Source organism: Amblyraja radiata, chromosome 14 (genome assembly GCF_010909765.2).
Source record: "Amblyraja radiata isolate CabotCenter1 chromosome 14, sAmbRad1.1.pri, whole genome shotgun sequence".
NCBI classification, from domain to species: domain Eukaryota; kingdom Metazoa; phylum Chordata; class Chondrichthyes; order Rajiformes; family Rajidae; genus Amblyraja; species Amblyraja radiata.
In genome coordinates, this window is record NC_045969.1 from 58,031,774 (window position 1) to 58,037,773 (window position 6,000).

Consider the following 6,000-nt stretch of genomic DNA (forward strand, 5'->3'; position numbering starts at 1 on the left):
ACGGGTGAAATCATCTTCCAGTGCAGAGCTGGCAAAAATCTTGGAATTGTTTATGGAATAAATGACAATTATCAGATGCAGACTGTAGCTTCCAGACTGCACTAAAGATCAAGTGATCGGCCAGCAAATTCAGAATCACTGAATTCTGCTACTGGCAAAAATATATTGAAAAACAAAAGATTTCCAATCCCTATTAATCTCTCTGTTACCTCAATGTGTACATAGAAAGTAAAATGTTGGACACTGGCCCACATCTGATCTGCCATCAGCTCATCACTTCAAACTGATGAAAGTTTTAATAGGGTAAAATCATCAGCTACAAGCAGGTATTTGCTTTCACATTTTTCATTTAGCCCGGCATTCTGTTTACCTAACAAAGCCTTCACCAGCAGGAAACACTTCAAATTGTGCTAAAATATATTTTACTGCTCGACACGCTGCATGGTGTCTAAAGAACTTGTTAATTGATGTCAGCGTGATATTCTTGTTATGTAGAATGGCTGAAGACCTCCAACAAAGAACTTCATAAACCCTTTCTATGTCATGAGATATGCCCAAACTGTAACCATCCAGTTTTCAATGTTATGTGTGATTAATATTATCGTTCAGGAGAATGTGTTAGTTTGCATTAAACTTTAATTCATGTCAAGTTTAAAGTACTGCAAGAACATTTTGGAATAAATTCAAATAAATTAATTAAATGCTCATTCCTGCAAGTGTGGACAACCATTTGACAGATGGAGGCACAAGAAACTGCAGATGCTGGAATATTGAGCAAAACACAAAGTGCTGAAAACATTGCCTATCCATTCCCTCCACAGATGCTGTCTGACCTGCTGAGTTACTTTAACACTGTGCTTTGCTCATCGATTTGTCATGTGTGTTGAAATAGGTCACTTATTTGTGTTGTCCAGAGATGCTGCCTGACTGGCTGAGTTATTTCAGCACTTTGATCATGGTCGACACAAATATCACAGGCCAAAGGGCAAGTTCCTATGGTGCACTGTTCTATCTTTTCAGGGAAATGGATATTTGAAGCTTGCTCTATGTTCATCTACACCTTTTAATACTCCTCCCCCCCCCCCCCCCCCCCCCCCCCCCCCCAGTACATGCTCCTATCTCTTCCTTTCTGCTCATTTATTTGTTTTAGATTGTGACTTCTGCCTGCCTGCCTGATTATTCCCAAAACATATCCAAGACATCCAAATTCTTTGCAAGCCTTCTGGTTCAATATTGGCAACTTAGCACCATCCTAAATGCATGTCAGAACCCGGAAAGGGTGCAGATAAGATTTACGAGGATGTTATGGGGACTGGAGGGCCTCAGTTATAAAAAGAGGCTGGATGGGCTGAGACGTTCCCGGGACCATAGGAAGCTGAGGGATGAGCTCACACACATTTATAGAATCACGAGGGGTATAGTGAAGATTTATGGTAAGGTTTTAGAGAGATCTAAGGGGCAAAGTGGAATGAGCAGTTACACATTTTAAAGGACATTTAGGCAGGTACATGGTTAGAAAAGGTTTAGAAGGATTTGGGTCAAAGGCAGGCTAATGGGACTAGCTTGGATAGACATGGGCGGGGTGTGTATCTGTGTATCTGTGCTGTCTGACTCCATGACTCTATGTTCAAATCATGCATCTTTTCCGACTGTTTTTTCTACAGTCCCCCCGGGGCACATGGCTTCATCTCCATCTCCAGATGAAGAAATGTCCGTCACTATAATCTTTGTTTTCTGTCCAACCACTAACATCCAACCTGTATTTCCTCTAACTCCATATAGCAACATTTTATCAGCAAGCCCCTTCTGAGACACCTGATTATAACACCCTCTGAAAACCCATCTCATTTTATGCATTTGATCAAATAAACTTCACCCGAGTCCCTTTAACTCCCTTAAAGTCTCTTTTTGCAAAACATTTGTTCTCGGGAAGGCCAATATGATTTAACTTGGAGCCACAAGGAATTGCAGAAGGGAATGAACAAGTGACATTTTGGATTGGGACCTTTCAACAGATTGAAGAAGGGTCCCAATCCGAAATGTCGTTTGTCCTTTCCCTCCAAAGATGCTGCCTGACCCGCTGAGTTCCTCCCGCACTTAAAAGGAAAAAACATGTTAAATCAATGTTACTTTTGGAAAATCTATTTTCCAACTCATAAACTTCTGCAATTTCAGCTGGTTTGTTCCCCAGTGAGCTGAGATGTTGTTTTTTGACAAGCAACATATACATTTATGGGGGGACCAGCAGGTTCAAGAAAACCATTCTATTCATATGCTCAAGAATGTTCGCTATCCCCAATACACTTTCAGAAGAGTGAAAGGCACATAAATCTTGGAAGAAACACAAACGCCTCATTCCAAAAATCCTTGGCCTTCAATATAGTTGCAATATATGTGCAATCAAATCCTTCAACGTTACAATATCGCCAACTTTCAGTGGTGGTCTGATACCTACTTTTTGAAATCTGCTGGGATTGGTATAAAACCTGTTCAAAATCACCGGATGGTTGAAGCAGAGATGCACATTCCACATGGCTCATCTAAAACTGGAACAGATGTGTTCCCATCTCTTGTTGCTAAACATTGCTTTTGCATTGACGGCCCACATATCTTTGGCAGTATTTGGCAACGTAATTATCTGGCAATTTCTATGAATCCTTTTTATCATTATGTTTTTGGATACAATCCATGTGTGAGTAATTTTGCTTTGGAGTTACCCCACTGTCTATTGTTTAAAAAAAAATCATAGTCTTCCATGTGAAAGTGTATAAAACAATGAAATTGCTTCAGTCGAACATAAATAAGACTGTTTGGGAGTAGCCATGCCGAGTAGATTTAAAACTTGCCCGTTTCTTCCTTTGGCATTAAGCCCTATCTCCCATTCACCTACTAACAATGGAGATGGAATGCTCATCGTAATGGATTTCTAAGATGGTAAAATCTATTTAGGTTTGTCAAGGACAGTTGTAAAATTGTACCCTTTGTTCTTCCAATCCCAAAATGCATGCTTTCATTTTAATTATGAAGTTAATAGGAGTCAGAAGTGCTGAAACATAATGACCCAGATTCTGTTGGTAAATGCCAGCATATCTAAGACTTCCATAGATGATGAGGTTAAATATGAAAATCTTAAAGTGCTGGAATAACTCAGCAATGAAATGACAAGCACACATTATTGGCACCAGGAACTGCAGATGCTTGTTTACAAAAAAATACACAAAGTGCTGGAGTAATTCAGCGGGTCAGGCAGCATCTCTGGAGAACATGGATCGGTTACATTTCAGGTCAGGATCCTTCTTCACACTGATTGTAGTCTTTTCTCACAAAAGATTTGTGGGTTTTTTCTGAACCATTATCTGCAGTCGCTTGTGTCTAAATATGGAAGTCCAGAGTTTCATTTGGCTGCAATGGGTGGTGTATCTGCTGGACACCTCAGTTCCACAGCTCTCTGCTAGATTAGATTTGGTGGAAATTCTGTGACTCCACTGATTTCAATCAAGATTTTAGGGCTTCAGAAAAGAAAGCAAAGAGCTAAGAAAAATTTTCACTAATTCATTTTATTTGGTTTAATGGTTTCAATAACTGCTTTCTGAAATTTTTGTTGATGTTATTTAAAAAGATAGATTGTAACATTTTATCATGCAAAATTTGAGTTATTACGCAGATCTGTGCCTGAGCTCTCCTCAAGGTCATATTAATCAACTATAAACAAGTGCTCTAATTATAGATGGTCTCTCAATCCAGAAGTGGCAAGGTGATATCGGGTCACCACCAATGTTCCCTCTAATTTTTAGTAGTTCGTGTGCGCAGAAATCTTGTATTGTGCATTTTGTTATGCTGTTACAAATGTGTGTGCACACTGAATTCTTGTGCAAAGATAAACCTGAAATTGTGTCACGAAACTTTTGCCATAGCCTCTCTCTCATGGCTAATAAAACTGTATTGCCATGTTTTAATATGTGGAAATTTGTAGAAATATGAATGCAATTTATGAAGTTATGTATTTAATTAAGATTTTATCCTATACTTTGAAGCTTGAACTACTTTGTTCAGTTTGTTGCTCCATTAAATAAAATATCAATGAGTGTTATTTTTATGTGATACAATGCTGAACTAAAGTAATGACAATAACATCCATCCATTCATAGGTCTTTTTATTCAATTTGCAGAAATTGGGGAAATCCAAACTCATCAAACACAAGGATAGTTAACAAACTAGACTATATGGACTATATGAAGATATTTACACATAGCACAGTTTATGTAGGTCTACAAATTAAACAATATCATATAACCATTAAAACTCTGATCTTGGATGTGTGTGTGTGCGCGTGCGTGCGTGCGTGCGTGGGTGCGTGTGTGTGTGCGTGCGTGCGTGCGTGCGTGCGTGCGTGTGTTCATATGTGATTCACATCTCCTCGAAAACCCGATGCAGTAACGGTGAAATTTTTACATATTCCGGTAGAGATTCACCTCATGGTTTCAAAAAATCACCTCATCTGAAAATTTGATTCATTCTTTCCCGAGTCTTTTACTAAAATCGTTCACCAATCTGACATATTTTTAAAATCTAATGTGCTGAAGCGAGCTGGATGACTTCACAATGCCTTTGCCCCTCGCGGCCAGCTGCGCAGAGTTTTCAACGCGCAGCCACGAGCTGCGAGTTACATGGCTCAGCTGCCCTCCCCCAGGGCTCTGGATTGAAACCGTTGATCACATGATTAAGTCGTGCTGCGCGCTCCGCTGGGCTCCTTGAAGTTCTACAACATGGCGGCGGCGGTCATTATCGCAGCGCGACCGCAGACAAGCGTAATGGAAAAGTGGCCGTGGCGGCCGTCACAGGGGACGACCTCCTCTCCGTCTCCCCTGCCTGATCATCTGTCACGCTGGTGGGTGGGCTTACCCTCGCGGAAGCCACAATCGGCCGGCCCTCCGCTGCTTTTCACCATACTCAGATCGCTCCAGGTTTCGCTCTGGTCCATGCTGGCCGCAGCCTAGCTTGGGCACTGTGTCTGTTGGGGAGTCCTGCTCTATGACCTGGGTAGGTCAAGTCAAGTCACTTTTATTTCAAAAGCACATTTAAAAAACTTCCCTCGTTGGCCAAAGTGCTTTACATTGGTGGAGGTACTAACGTTATACAACATTGGTTCATAGATTAAGTACATACATAAATACATAGATATAGTCCTCACTCAGAGGACGTCAAGAAAGGCTTGACAGTAAAGATAAGTTTTAAGTGTCGACTTAAAGGAGTCGATGGAGGGGGCAGTTCTGATGGGAAGGGGGATGCTGTTCCACAGTCTAGGAGCTGCAACCACAAAGGCGCGGTCACCCCTGAGCTTATGCCTAGACCGCGGGATGTTCAGTAACCGCAAGTCAGCCGACCTGAGGAACCTGGAGGTGGTGTGGTGGGTAAGCAGACTTTTGATGTAGGTGGGGGCAAGCCCATTAAGGGCTTTGTAAACATAAAGAGGATCTTGAAATTTATTCGGTACCGCACAGGGAGCCAGTGGAGAGAGGCCAGGATCGGGGTGATGTGGTCCCTTTTTCGGGTGCCCGTCAGGAGTCTCACTGCGGAGTTTTGGACCAGTTGCAGGCGGGACAGTGAAGATTGGCTGATGCCAGTGTAAAGGGAGTTGCAGTAATCGTGGCGGGAGGAGATGAATGTGTGGATGATCTTTTCAAGGTCATCAAACTGGAGGAATTGTTTTATTTTAGCTATCGTCCAAAGCTGGAAAAAGCTAGCTTTTACCACGGCATTGACTTGTTTGTTAAATTTCAATGCTGAGTCAAATATCACGCCAAAGTTTTTGAGGTGAGGTTTGAGTAATGGGGTAAGGCTTCCAATGCTGCCTGCTATCGTTTTGATTGAGTCCGAGGTGCTGCCTCTACCCCTCCCCCTCCCTCTCTACCCCCTCCCCGGGGCAGAGAAAGAGAGAGTGGGTGGGGGGGAGAGGGGGGTGGAGAGAGAGGGGGAGAGGAGAGGGGGGAAGAGGGGGA